Below are 14,599 nucleotides of genomic sequence, written 5' to 3'. Positions count from 1 at the left end.
GAAATTGTGCTCTGGCAGTGCGGTGGCAGCAGGAGGCCCCATTAGCTAAAGTGGTGCTTCAGGTTAAGAACAGTTTCAGGTTAAGAACAGATCTGCGGAGCGAATTAAGTACTTAACCTGAGGTACCACTGTAATGCCTACTTGCCTTGCCTCCCCTCAGAACAACAGATTTCTTGGACCACAATACTAATCACTCTTCAATGGAAGAATTGAATTACAAAGTGATGTTTTATGCCTATTTTAGCACTATTAAGTGTTGCATTAGAATCCTATGCCTGTTTCCTCCAGGTTCCATTGAGTTCAATGGTACTTACTCCCAGATAAACGCATATGTAGAGCTGCAGTCTTAATGAAAGTAATTCTTCACACAGCACATAGGCAACCTATGAAACTCACTCCCATAGGGGACAGAGCTGGCTGCCAAGCTGGTGGCTTTATTGAATTGAAATTGAATTGAAATACTTTATTGTCACTTGTACAACTTGTATACAGTGAGATTACACGAACACCTCCCCCCCCCCCCCACTCAGCTCTCTTAGTCTTAATTCCCCTCGTTTACTGACGCACACCCACTAAACCCGAAAGTCAGTTGCCCTGTTGTTATCATTTCATTCAGCAGCCTAACAGCCCATGGATAGCAGCTGTTCTTTACCCTGTTGGTGCAACTAATCATGCTTCTATATCATCTGCCTGAGGGCAGGAGATCAAGAAAGTGCTGGCCAGGGTGTGAATCATCCCTGAGAATTTTCCTCTCTCTCCTGAGGCAACCAAGGATGGTATTAAAAGAGGATTGTGCAAATACGTGGCAGGGAAGGCCATCAGTGGCTACTACTAGCCATGAAATGGAGGCAGCAATGCTTTTGAATACCAGTTGCTGGAAACCACAGGAAGGATGAGTGCTTTTGTGCTTAAATCCTGCATGCTGGTTTCCCCCAGGCATATGGTTGGCCACTGTGAGAACAGGATCACAGGGACTAGATGGGCCATGGGCCTGATACAGCAGGCTGCTATATTCAAACCCAGGTAGCCTCTTACCTGATTTGTTTTCCCCAAGTAGACATTTTACCCTTGCACTGTATTGCAGCCGGAAACCTCATATCTTTCCCTGCGCAGGCAAGGGGACATGAGAAACTAATTAAAAGCAGAACGTGTGGGAGGAATGTCCTTCGACTTTGCGCTTGTTGTTCTGGCTTAATAAATCCATCGATGGCTCTGATTTCACCTCTTCGCCTCCATACACTTAATTGGCTTTCACAGAGCGGTAGCAAAGCCCCGTCCTTTCATTCTTCTCATTGTGTTTCCGCAACAGTGTTTTTCTTTTGATTACCAAGCCGGCTGAAAGATCAACTGTTCCTCCCTGTTATCAAAGCCATCCCTGGCAGGCATCATGACTTTGGTCCACACAGTAAAGCCAAAAGATGACCATTATTTTTCATTCCTGAGTAACACACTGTGGAACCTTAAGCACAGAAGTCAGTCAATGAGATTTACTTCTTGGTTAAATGTGCTTAGGATGGGAGCCAAACTAGGCTTTATGAGTAACTCAAAGGTAGTGTTTATAATTTGTGTATAATTTTAATCCATAAACTCCCTACCCTACCATACAGTACAGTGGTATCTCGGGTTACATACGCTTCAGGTTACATACGCTTCAGGTTACACACTCCACTAGCCCAGAAATAGTGCTTCAGGATAAGAACTTTGCTTCAGGATAAGAACAGAAATCAGGCTCTGGCGGCGCGGCAGCAGCAGGAGACCCCATTAGCTAAAGTGGTGCTTCAGGTTAAGAACAGTTTCAGGTTAAGAACAGACCTCCGGAATGAATTAAGTACTTAACCTGAGGTACCACTGTACTTATTCCTCAGCTCTGAACCCTTTTAACTAATCTATGCTTTTACTTAGTCCAGTGGTACCTCGGTTGTCGAACGTAATCCATTCCGGAAGTCTGTTCAACTTCCGAAATGTTCAACAACCAAGGCACAAAGGGCAGTTGGCAAAATCAACTGAGAATATTGAAAAAAACGCAGCGGAAGCCGTTCAACTTCCAAAAAGCGTTTGAAAACGGAAACAAATACTTCTGGGTTTTCGGCGTCTGAAAACCAAAATGTTCAGCTTCCAAGACGCTTGAAAGCCGAGTCACCACTGTATTCGGATTCTACCTCTTTGCAGCTTTAATCTAGAATCACTGAAATGAACAATTAAATTCTATGCAAGTCCTACCCAGAAGTAAGTCACACTGAACATAAGAAGAGCCTGCTGGATCAGGCCAATGGCCCATGCAGTCCAGCATCCTGTTCTCACAGTGGCCAACCAGATGTCTGTGGGAAACCTGCAAGCAGGACCCAAACGTAAGAGCCCTCTCTCCTCCTGTGATTTCCAGCAACTGGTACTCAGAATGGTTACTACTACCCATGATGGCTTGGCTCTGTCTAAAGAGCTGAAGGCAGCACTGCTTCTGAATACCAGCTGCTGGAAACTACAGGAGGGGAGGGGACGCGGGTGGTGCTGTGGGTTAAACCATAGAGCCTAGGACTTGCCGATTAGAAGGTCGGCGGTTCGAATCCCCGTGACGGGGTGAGCTCCCATTGCTTGCTCCCTGCTCCTGCCAACCTTGTAGTTCGAAAACACGTCAAAGTGCAAGTAGATAAATAGGTACCACTCCGGCGGGAAGGTAAACGGCATTTCCGTGCGCTGCTCTGGTTTGCCAGAAGCGGCTTAGTCATGCTGGCCACATGACCCGGAAGCTGTACGCCGGCTCCCTCGGCCAATAAAGCGAGATGAGTGCCACAACCCCAGAGTCGGTCACGACTGGACCTCATGGTCAGGGGTCCCTTTACCTTTACCTTACAGGAGGGGAGAGGGCCCTTGTGCTGAAAACCTGCTTGCTTGCCACAGGCATCTGGTTGGCAGAGCCAACTGCAGTAGACCTCTGTTTCTGGGTCTACTGGAACATATATACTTTGCATACAGAAGGTCCCAGCGGGTTCTATCCCAGGAAAGTTCAGTAAAAGGGCTAGGTAGGAATGTAGGAATCTGCCTCATACCAAGTCAAAGCATTGGGTCAATCTCACTCAATATTGCCTACACTGGCTGGCAGCAGCTCTCCAAGGTTTCAAGCAGGAGTCTGAACCCCGGACCCCACTTGAGGACCTTCTGTACACTAGGCAGATACAGCATGCCCAAGCTACGGCCCTACTACAGCTGATAGGAAAGACTCCTGTATGAGACCCTGGAGAGCCACTGCCAGTCAGGGCAGACAATACCAGCTAAATGAGCAAATAGCCTAACCTGGCCTAAGGTTGCTTCCTGTGTTCCTTTGACAGCACTCTAAAGCATTTTCTCTTGTCAGCCTAATGTTTGAGATTTGGTTCTGTTCTTCTCTGAGAGCCCTTGAACAATTTCCGCCTCATTCCAAGCTGACGCATCCAGCATATCCGTGGGGCTCCCTAGCCGGCTTGCTCAAGGTCTTTTGATAATTGCCATGCCAACCTTTCCTCTCCGTTCTCAGTCCAGAGACGTAGAAAGGGCATTATCTTCCTGCATAAAAGACAGATCAGTCATAACAAAATTTGGGTTCCCTCTTTTGAATTGCAATGACTGGGGTCGTCATGGAGACTGAGAGCGATCCAAATGCTCTGAGGGGCAGCGTGTAGGCAAAAGGGCACCCATCCACATACAAGAGGGAAGGCCGCAGCAGGCTTTGGGCAACCCTGAGGTTGGCAGGAGTGCAACGCATCTCTAACAGGAAAACGTACACACACACTCAGAACCATCCAGCAAAGACTGGGTGTGCTCAGGTGCCACAGAATGCTGCGTCGAGGAAGGGGAGGCAAAGCCAGGTGTGGTGAGAATGGAATGGGGTATCACAGAATTGAAGGGACCACAAGAATCATCTAGTCCAACCCACTCTAAAGCAGGAATCTTTTTCCCAACGTGGAGCTTGAACCCACAACCCTGAGATTAAGGGTCTCATGCTCTACTGACTGAGCTATCCCAGGTCCTCGTGAAGGAAAGCATGGACAGGGCTGATGAACAGGAACATCCCACACTGCAACATTAGTAATCATCCAGTTACTTTAAACTAATCATCCAGTTACTTTATAGGTGTTTTTTTTTAAAAAAAAGATAAGGGACCCTTGACAGTTAAGTCCAGACACGAACAACTCTGGGGTTGTGGCGCTCATCTCGCTTTACTGGCCAAGGGAGCCAACATTTGTCTGCAGACAGTTTCCCCAGGTCATGTGGCCAGCATGACTAGGCTGCTTATGGCGAACCAGAGCAGTGCACGGAAACGCCGTTTACCTTCCCGCTGGAGTGGTACCTATTTATCTACTTGCACTTTGACGTGCTTTTGGACTGGAGCTGGGACGTCCTTAAATACTTGGGACCAGTTTATTTGCAGGGTCGCCTTCCTCCATATGCACCACTCAACCGCTTCAATCGGCAGATGTGCCACATCATTCTGCAGTTGTGAGAAATGGACTTTTTATTCTGACAGCACCCACATTTGGAACTCCCTGCCTGTTGGCATCAGGCACTAATCTTTTTGGCGCTTGCTGAAAACGTTTTTGTTTAGGCAAGCCTATCCAGTTGGATTGTTTCAATCTTTTATTGTTAACGTAATTATTTTTGAATGTGTTAAATTGTTTTTAGCTGGTTTTTATTGATAATTTTAATATCTCTTGTAAACCACATAGAGGTGTGTCTGGCCTCTTCACTATACAGTACAACCTTCACTGAATGCTGAGGAGGCACCTCTTTTCAGGGTCTACCCTATGCTTGTGATCACAATCTGTTTAGTTTTTAATTTTTAATTGTTGTAACCTGCCCGGGGACCCAAGCTTAAGGGTGGGTAAATGATGATGTTGATGATAAAGGCCACCAGGTTTGTGAAGCCTACCATAATGATTCCTTCACACATATATGTCCCCATTTGACATTACTGCCTATTATATTACTCTGTAGACATCCAGTTTAGAAAAGCAGAACAGAATTGTTTTTAAAGGGCAATATAGATCCAAGAAATAGAAACAAGTTGAATGTGTTCATTGAATGTATTCACCCAAACATGGCTTTTGCCGTGGACTCTTTTGCACATGATACATTCCTTGCGCAACAAGTACTTATTCTGATTCAATTATATACCTCATAGTATGCTATCAAGTGCGACAAATGTCACTCGCACACTCTAGCCTATGACAGATGCTTTAAAGGCCCATTGATAAAACATATACTTCCCTCAGTATCTGTTCAATATACAACAACTCAAAACAAATCAAGCCTTGCCTGCAGGCTTGCAATAGAAAGGAGTGGTGAGCAACCTTTTCCTTTGCATTCCCTCAGAGGCAATATTTCTAGGAAGACTGCATCTCAACTGTGGGTGGGGATGATATCAGTGGTGGGTGGGCTCACCTCCTCTTCCTTCCCACCAACAAGGGAAGGGACAGATTGCTAATGACAGAGGACTCTGCTAATCACCCGAGAGGGCTTTTGGAATTAGGCAAGTTGCGCCCTCCTGGTCTAAGATATGATACATTTAAATAAGCATCATACAACTTTAAACAAACATGGCTTTCCCCAGAGAATCCTGGGAACTCTATTTGTTAAGGGTTCTGAGAGACCCCCTATTCCCCTCAGAGAGCTACCATTTCTAGAGTAGTTAAACAGGCAATCTCTCTTCCCAGAGAACTCTGCAAAGTATAGCTCTGTGAGGAGGATGCAGATCAATAATAATAATTACAGTGGTACCTTGGTTTTCGGACGTCTCTGTTGCCGAATGTTTCTGTTTTCAAATGCCAAAAACCTGGAAGTAAATGCTTCCATTTTCGAATGCGCCTTGGAAATCGAACAGCTTCCACTGCATGTATCTGTTGTTTTTCACAATTTTCTCTACCGAATTGGCATACTACCCTTTGCGCCTCAGTGTTTGAATGTTTCGGAAGTCGAATGGTCTTCCAGAATGGATTACGTTCAAAAACCGAGGTACCACTGTATTATAATAATATGATAATAGTTTATTATTTATATGCCATCCATCTGACTAGGTTGCCCCAGCTACTCTGGGCAGCTCCCAACAGAATAAACATGATAAAACATCAAACATTAAAAACTTCCCTGGACAGGGTTGCCTTCAGATGTCTTCTAAAAGCCAGATAGCTGTTCATTTCCTTGACATCTGATAGGAGGGCGTTCCACAGGGCAGGCGCCATTACTGAGAAGGCCCTCTGCCTGCTTCCCTGTAACCTCGCTTCTCGCAGTGAGGGAACCGCCAGAAGGCTGAACGATGGGGGTGGAGACGCTCCTTCAGACTAACAACTCTCGGCACCCTTAACCAACGGCACTTCCTGGAATTCTGTAGTTCTGTGGTAGTAGTTTGTGTGTAGCAGCTGAATTTCTGACATCTTCAGCTAGGACTCGGATTATCCTCTATCTGAAATGCTGGAGAGCTGCTGCCAGTTAGTGGAGACAAGAATGAATTACATGGACCAACAGTTTGCCTTGGCAGAAGCCAGGTTCCTATATTCCTTCCTAAATAGGAAACCTGTACACTTTTCATCCTATAGAGTCCTAAACATGCAGCCTGTACAGTCTCCTATGCCATGTGTACCTAATCTTTGCAGTTAGCCTGATTGTATAAATGAAACTCGGAAGATGTATTCTGCATCCAGCAGTTCCAGCAGTCCAGAGAATATCAGAGAGAGATCTGAAGCTGGTGCAAATGGAAGTGGCTGGGGAGATGGGGAAGGGGAGTGGTGAAGCATTTCAGACAGCTCAAACGCATGAATTAAATGCTCAAGTCAGTAATTCACCCCAATAAATGTTTAGGTTGTCCTGCAGGGGGCATTGCAGACTGACCTCTGTGCACATCATGGCACACACACAAACCAAAACGCTACATTTTGCCATTTTCTGATTGTAAAACAAAACAAAACAAGAACAGAATGCGCTTTCTTTAACATAAGTAATATAAAAAGGGGCAGGGGAGGATAGTAACACATGATCCAGTATGTTTAAAAATGAAAAATAGCCAATGTAGTGGTAGATACATTTTGTGTTATGTGGCACCTGAAAGGCCTTCTGCTATGCATAGGTTTAAGTTTGATATCAACAGTGGGTTTTGTCTTCCAAATCCATTTTATTACCAAAATACTTGTGAATGAATGCAGTACAAGCACTTCGGAGCAAACATGGCCCCGTGTGAATGTCCCAGTGTGCTGCTTTCAACGGGACTGATCAAAAGTAGCTTTTGCTGTCTTGTAAAAGGGATTTTAAAAAGAATATTAAGTTTGGAGGGATGGGAGAGGGTGATGATCCAGTCTATTTAATATGGCTCAACAAGGACTGATGTGAAGATAATGATATATTGGTATGTCTACTCTGATTCACAGTATCTCTCTAAGATCTCTGGCAAAGGTGTTTATCTCGAAGATCTCTGCTACTGAGCTATGACTCATTCCCACAGAATCGTGGAATTTGAAAGTTGGGAGGCTCACCTATTCCAACAGTACAGGAAGCAGAATTCCTGACAAGTTCTTCTTCTTGTTCTTGTTACAAAAATGTCTATCACGTCTTTCCTTCCAAAGGACTCCAGCAATCAACAAAGTAGCAAAGTAACACAATTAAAAATAAACCAAAATCATACTGGAATTTTTTTAAAAATATTAAGAACATGATTTGGTTTGGTTTTCATTAAGAAACAGTAACATACCCTCACAGCTGAAACTTTCAAGGTTTTCGAAAACAGCACAAATCAGTTATCAAATGCCTGGGTGAAGAGGAATGGTCTAATATTTCTCATGCATGTTAAACATGAGGGAGGGAGGGTGCAACTCTCCAGAGAGAGCATTCACAAATGGGGAACCACCACCAAGAAGCCCCTGTCATGGGGCAGTGTCAGCTGAGCAGCACCGATTGGGGCCACCACCAACAGGACCTCCCCAGCTGATCACAGGGCCTGAAATGGCTGATACTGGGAGAGGCATTCTTCTTGGGTTCAAAGCCATTTAGGGCTTTGTATGCGAGTACTAAGATTGTTGGACTCTATCAAGTCCAGGCCACAGGTTCCTCATCACTGGTCAATACTGTCAGGCGGTGACTATTCCCCATGGTTTTAGACAAGAATCTTTCATAGTCCTACCTCAAGGTGTCAAGAGTTGAATTCGGACTCTTTACATGCCAGCTTTGCACTAGGGAAAGTGCTGGTTAGCAGTGGTGAAGAGAAATAGCTGAAAAACCATAATATTTATTTATTTATTTATTTATTTATTTATTTATTTATAACCCGCCCATCCAGCTGGGTTTCCCCAGTTGCTCTGGATGGCTTCCAGCAGAATATTAAAATACAATAATTCATCAAATATTAAAAGCTTCCCTAAGTAAACATATATATTTGACATCTGATGGGAGGGCGTTCCACAGGGCAGGCGCCACTACCGAGAAGGCCCTCTGCCTGGTTCCCTGTAACTTTGCTGCTCGCAGTCAGAGAACCGCCAGAAGGCCCTCGGAGCTGGATTTCAGTGTCCGGGCAGAATGATGGGGGTTGCGAAGCTCCTTCAGGTAACTGGGCTGAAGCCGTTTAGGGCTTTAAAAATCGGCACCAACACTTTGAATCATGCCCAGAAACGTCCTGGAAGCCAATAAAGGTCTTTCAGGACCGGTGTTATGTGGTCTCAGCAGCTACTCCCAGTCACCAGTCTAGCTGCCGCATTCTGGATTAGTTGTAGTTTCTGTTAGGATATTTCCGTTCCACCTTAAAAGGGAGCAGGCTTTGTGAGTCAGAGTCTGCGCATGTCCTGTTCACAGGATGTTTATGTTTGCTGTTGCTTTCGTTTCTCTCTGTCGAAGACACTGTCGCAGGCAGTCATGTCTTTCTTTGTTCTGATCAACGCTGAATAAGAGCTTGTAAATAATGCTCTCCTGAGTGCGACTTCTGGCTGTGCATTATCTGCTGATAAGAGTGTGCACGAGCCCTGGAATGTGGCAAGGTATTTTCAGGAAACTCGTGTCGCTAATCGCTCATACTGCGTGACTACGGGAGATCGATGGATCGTCCAGCAGCTGGCTTGGGGGCCATTATGGACTTTATCTCCCTGGCAGTATCCCAACAACAGGTTATGGGCCCAGATTCATGGCACTTACAGGAGAGTAAGACTGCGACAGACTGCGTTGAAAGGTATGTGGAGGAAAAGCGAAAGTACGGCTTTTCTGCTTGCCGTGGCAAGAGCCTTTGAACTCCAGAAGATTAATGGATCTGGGAGCCGCGCCAAAGGCTTCGTGATTAATGAGCTGCTGAGATAAGACGTCTCTGAAGTGAATGAGACTCACGGCTCAAAGAAAAAGCTGCAATGGAGTTTTTCCAAGCTTCTGAGGCTACTGAGTGCCCAAAGTTAAATCGGCACAATTATAAAACCTGGGCAAAATGGTGTGAGAGATTGCTGCGTCAGTTTGGAGTGTGGCATACTGTGTCTGTAGCCCCTCCAGTTCCTCTGACAGAAAGATGGAAAGCCGAAAATTCGAAGGCGATAGACGTAATAGTCTTGTCCGTCTCTCTGGAGGAAATTGCAACGTTGGCTGGCCACGTCACTGCGCGTAAGATGTGGTATGCTTTGATGAAAGCTCACAAGCCAGTCATCCCAGCCCAGAGTTTGACTGCATCGGAGGTCCTGGCTGTTTCCCAGAATGTGAGTGAATGCAGGGATGCTGAGGGCACCGGTTGCAAGCTGCAGGGGGAGCTGACCATCACGTCATCCCAGGCAGCATTCCAGCCTCTAGGGGGAGCCATGGAGTCGGCAGCTGAGAGCTCTGTTTCTCATGGGAACCAAGGTCATCGCCTTTGCAGAGGCCGGAACGGCAAAGGTAAACAGAGGCAGACGCCTGCAGATGGCCAGAAGCAGAGGGAGGGTGAAGAGCCCACGCCAGTGGAAAACAAGGCTTTGTTTGCTGGCACAGCTTCACCAAAGGCTAAAGGCAAGTCTGATGGCCAGGAGCAGGGGGGCAAGCTGCAAAAGCCCATGCCAGTGGAAAGCAAGGTTTTGTTTGCTGGCACAGCTTCACCAAAGGCTAAAGGCAAGTCTGATGGCCAGGAGCAGGGGGGCAAGCTGCAAAAGCCCACGCCGGTGGAAAAGAAGGGTTTGCTTGCTGTAAAGACTGCTCCAAAAGCCAAAGCCAAGTTTGTTGTTGATTCAGGCTGCACCCGCCATGTTGCAAAAGACCGCCACCTATTTATCTCCTTCAAACCTCAAGAAGGTGAGGTCCACCTGGCTGACGGAAAGACGTTGCAAATCGCAGGAGAAGGGACTGTGAGACTGGCAAGTCTGCGCACAACCATCAAAGATGTACTTTATGTTCCAGACGCTGCAAGCAACTTGCTCAGTGTCCCACAGCTTACTGGGCGTGGTTTTGGGATTTCCTTCAAGAGGAGCGTCTGTGTCATCAGAAAAGGCAAAGAGGACATTTTGCATGCAAAGTTTATGGGTGGTTTGTTCTGTATAACTTATGACGACACTGGTGCTGTTGTGTCTAATGTTGATTCCTGTTGTGTTGCACAAACTAACAAAGTTCTTCATGCAGGATGCATTCACGATGCACACAGAAGGTTTTGTCACCTCTCTTGGAAGGCACTGGCCAAGATGCCAGAGATGGTTGAGGGTTTGAACATCAAACCCTGTAAGTTTCACATGAAATATATATCTTGTGCAGAGAACAAGGTGAAGGTTGCTCCAAAAGGCAAGGAGTCTAGCAGGCAGGCTTCCAAACCCTACCAGCTAGTGCACGCAGACCTGGTAGGTCCACTTGCGCCCTCTTTGGGAGGAGCAAGGTACTTCATGGTTCTGATTGATTCTTTTTCCAGGTACATTCATGTGTTTATGCTCGAGCAGAAATCGCAAGCGTTTCCGAAGTTCAAGGCATTCTGTGCTTGGTTGGAGAATGTTCATGGTAAACGTATTGGCTGTCTCTTTACTGATCGGGGTGGGGAGTTCACTTCTCAGCAGTTTGAAGCTTTCCTGACTGAGAAGGGAATCCAGCATGACTTGTCAACGCCTAGATCGCCATGGATGAATGGGCTTGCGGAGCGAGCAAATCAAACGTTGCTGCAAGGAATGAAAACCTTGTTGCATGATGCCAATCTCCCTGATAAGTTTTGGGGGGAGGCTCTGTCGAATTTTGCTTACACTTTTAATCGCAGATTGTCATCACCTATTGGTTGTACCCCCTATGAGAAGATGTTTGGTAAGAAACCCAACATCAAGCACATGAGAATCTTTGGTTCTGACATGTGGGTACACACCCCACAGAGCAACAAGCTTGGGAAGCGTGGGGCACATGGTTTGTTCATGGGGTACGAAAAGGGAGCATACAGGGTATGGATGACTGACTCTAAGTCCATTAAGTTCACAAGGAGTGTTGAGTACAATCCTAAGTGGGGGGAAAATGTGGGAATTTTCCAGAGTTACCCAGAGGAGGATGAAGATGATGTCAAGGAAGCAGCTAAAGCTGAGGAAGCTGCTGAGGATGATGATGAGGATGATCAGAGTTCGGATTCCAGTTCAGTGGGCGGCGCTGCTGATGATGTCAGTGACAGTGATGACACAGCAGACTACAAGAGCGCAAAGGCCTCAGTCAGACCATCTGATGTGTCTGACAATGAACTGGAAGAACCACTGTTCACCATTGGTCGCTTTTCTCCTAAGAAAGAGGAGATGAGTCCAGAAGACTTGCGTCTAGTACGCAGATCTGAGAGAGCCACGAAGGGCAGACCTCCAAAGAGATTTGCTGATGAGTTTGCTAAGACAGCAACTGCTGTTCTTAGTAGCTCAGAAAAGGTGTGGGAACCTTCAAGCTTCAAAGAGGTTCAGGAGTTAACCTCTAAAGATGCTGAGCCTTGGCTTAATGCCATGAAGGCTGAAGTTGATTCCTTGAATAGGAACCAAACTTGGGAACTGGTACCGGTAGTCCCAGGGATGAGACTGGTTGGCAGCAAATGGGTCTTCAAGGCCAAGACAGACCAGAATGGCAAGGTAGTCAGACACAAAGCCAGATTGGTTGCCAGAGGTTTTTCACAGGTACCAGGACAGGATTACCACGAGACCTACTCACCCACCGTCAAATATGAGAGCATTCGGCTGATGCTCAAGATCGCTGCGGAGGAGAAACTGCATGTTTCCCATCATGACATTAATACAGTTTTTTTGTACGGGATTTTGGGGGAGGAGCTGTTTATGCTTCCACCTGATGGAATGCAGATACAGAAGGGAATGGTCTGTAAACTGCGGAAATCCTTATATGGTCTCAAGCAGAGTGCCAGCTGTTGGAACACAAAGCTCACTGAGACATTGCTTTCTCTAGGTTTTCACCAGGGCAAAGCTGATCCATGTGTGTTTGTCAAGGATGAGGGGCAAAACAAACTGTATTGTTTATGTTTTGTTGATGATCTTCTGATGTTTTGGAAGAATCAGGCTTTCTACCAAAGCACCCTAGCTCAGCTGAAGGAGCACTTTGACATGAAGGATCTTGGTGAGGTATCCAACTATCTTTCTCTACAGGTGGAGAGGGACCAAGCAGGTAATTTTCTGGTACACCAAACACAGAAAATTGCTGATGTGTTAACCAGGTTGAATTTGGTTGATGCAAACCCAGCAGACACACCGATGGTGACAGGTTACCAGGTAGATAGTACTGCTGAAGCGTTTTCTGACACAACGCTGTACAGATGCATTCTAGGCAAGTTGAATTTCATTGCTAGATGCTCAAGACCTGACATAGCTGTAAGCTGTAACCTGCTTAGCAGACATGCCAGCGATCCTACTGTTCAGGATTGGAAAGCTCTGAAGCGCATAGCCCGCTATTTGAAAGGGACTATGCACTACAGGCTGAGGTTCACCAGTCAGAAGACTGGAGGTCTTGAAATCTTTGCAGATGCAAGTTTTGGAAGTGACACCACGGATGGTACAAGCACTTCTGGAGTATGCTACATGTACAACCACTGCCTGTTTGACTGGTTGTGCAAAAAGCAGACGACAGTGAGCCTAAGTTCCTGTGAAGCAGAACTCAATGCTCTGTCATTTTCACTCATGGATTGTGAATGGTTGATGCAACTGTTTAAGGACATCAGAGTTTCTGTGAAATGTCCTGTACAAGTGTATCAAGACAATAGATCGTGTTTGGCTTTGCTGAACTCAGAGAGTTGCAAGCAAAGGACCAAGTACTTGCAGATTAAGCTACATCGTGCAAGAGAGTGTATTCAGAAAGGACTCATTCAGGTGTCCTACATGCCAGGAAATGAAATTCCTGCTGATCTGTTGTCTAAGGTTGTTAACAGAGAACAACTTAAGGTTTACGTACAAAGGTTGCAATTGGGTTGAACCACAGGTACTACAGGTTACACGGAAAGGGGGAGGATGTTAGGATATTTCCGTTCCACCTTAAAAGGGAGCAGGCTTTGTGAGTCAGAGTCTGCGCATGTCCTGTTCACAGGATGTTTATGTTTGCTATTGCTTTCGTTTCTCTCTCTGTCGAAGACACTGTCGCAGGCAGTCATGTCTTTCTTTGTTCTGATCAACGCTGAATAAAAGCTTGTAAATAATGCTCTCCTGAGTGCGACTTCTGGCTGTGCATTATCTGCTGATAAGAGTGTGCACGAGCCCTGGAATGTGGCAAGGTATTTTCAGGAAACTCGTGTCGCTAATCGCTCATACTGCGTGACTACGGGAGATCGATGGATCGTCCGGCAGCCAGCTTGGGGGCCATGATGGACTTTATCTCCCTGGCAGTATCCCAACAGTTTCCGGGTCACCTTCAAAGGTAGCCCCATGTAGAGCGTATTGCAGTAGTCCAAGTGGGAGTATAAATATATGGTGAAGGAATCTTCAGAGTGCATCCAGATCCATTGTGTTTACCTTTCATGCTGTTCATTTTACTGGGGCTTTGAAGGTCTGATCCTATGCATACACACTCCAATAAAAGCCCTACTTTGCTCAGTGGGGTTTATCCCCGGGTAAATCTGCAAAGCTTTGCAGCTTTCATAACATGAATTCAGTGAAAAGACGCTTGCAGGAAGAGGAGAGAAGCTTACAGCTTGCTTAATTTGATAAGGAATTTAAGTTATCAAAGAACAATTCAACTGTTTTACCATCCTCAACTGTCTTCATCATTGTCATCGGTAAAATGTGAGTAAACAAAAAAACAAACACAATGCAATTGATTGCCCTTTATAGGAATAGACCTTTTACCTTTTAAATAGGACCATCACTGATGCCCAAAATGTATATCAGGTAGATAAGAACTTCAGGGAGTTTGAGTGTGTTAGCTGAACTATTTAGCTTTTACTCCCAGATAAGTACCGCCAAGAGCGCTTTTCAATAAGGAGTAATCCTAAATGAATGATGCTGACTGGATTATCCCCATAAAATTTGTTGATTGAGATTGCTTTACAAAATGTTTTCCAGAAATTAAATTTTAAGCACTGCCATGGTTCTTACTAGGTGATGTAGCTTAGTATTGGAGCAGATTGTTATAATCAGTGGATTGTATAATGGATTTTTATATAGCTCTGTTACATTAGGAGGGTGCTCACTTGCCAGCAAAATTAACTCCAGAACTC

The sequence above is a fragment of the Podarcis bocagei genome, assembly GCF_964188305.1.
Source record: "Podarcis bocagei genome assembly, chromosome: 4".
NCBI classification, from domain to species: domain Eukaryota; kingdom Metazoa; phylum Chordata; class Lepidosauria; order Squamata; family Lacertidae; genus Podarcis; species Podarcis bocagei.
Note: the sequence above shows the minus strand (reverse complement) of the source record.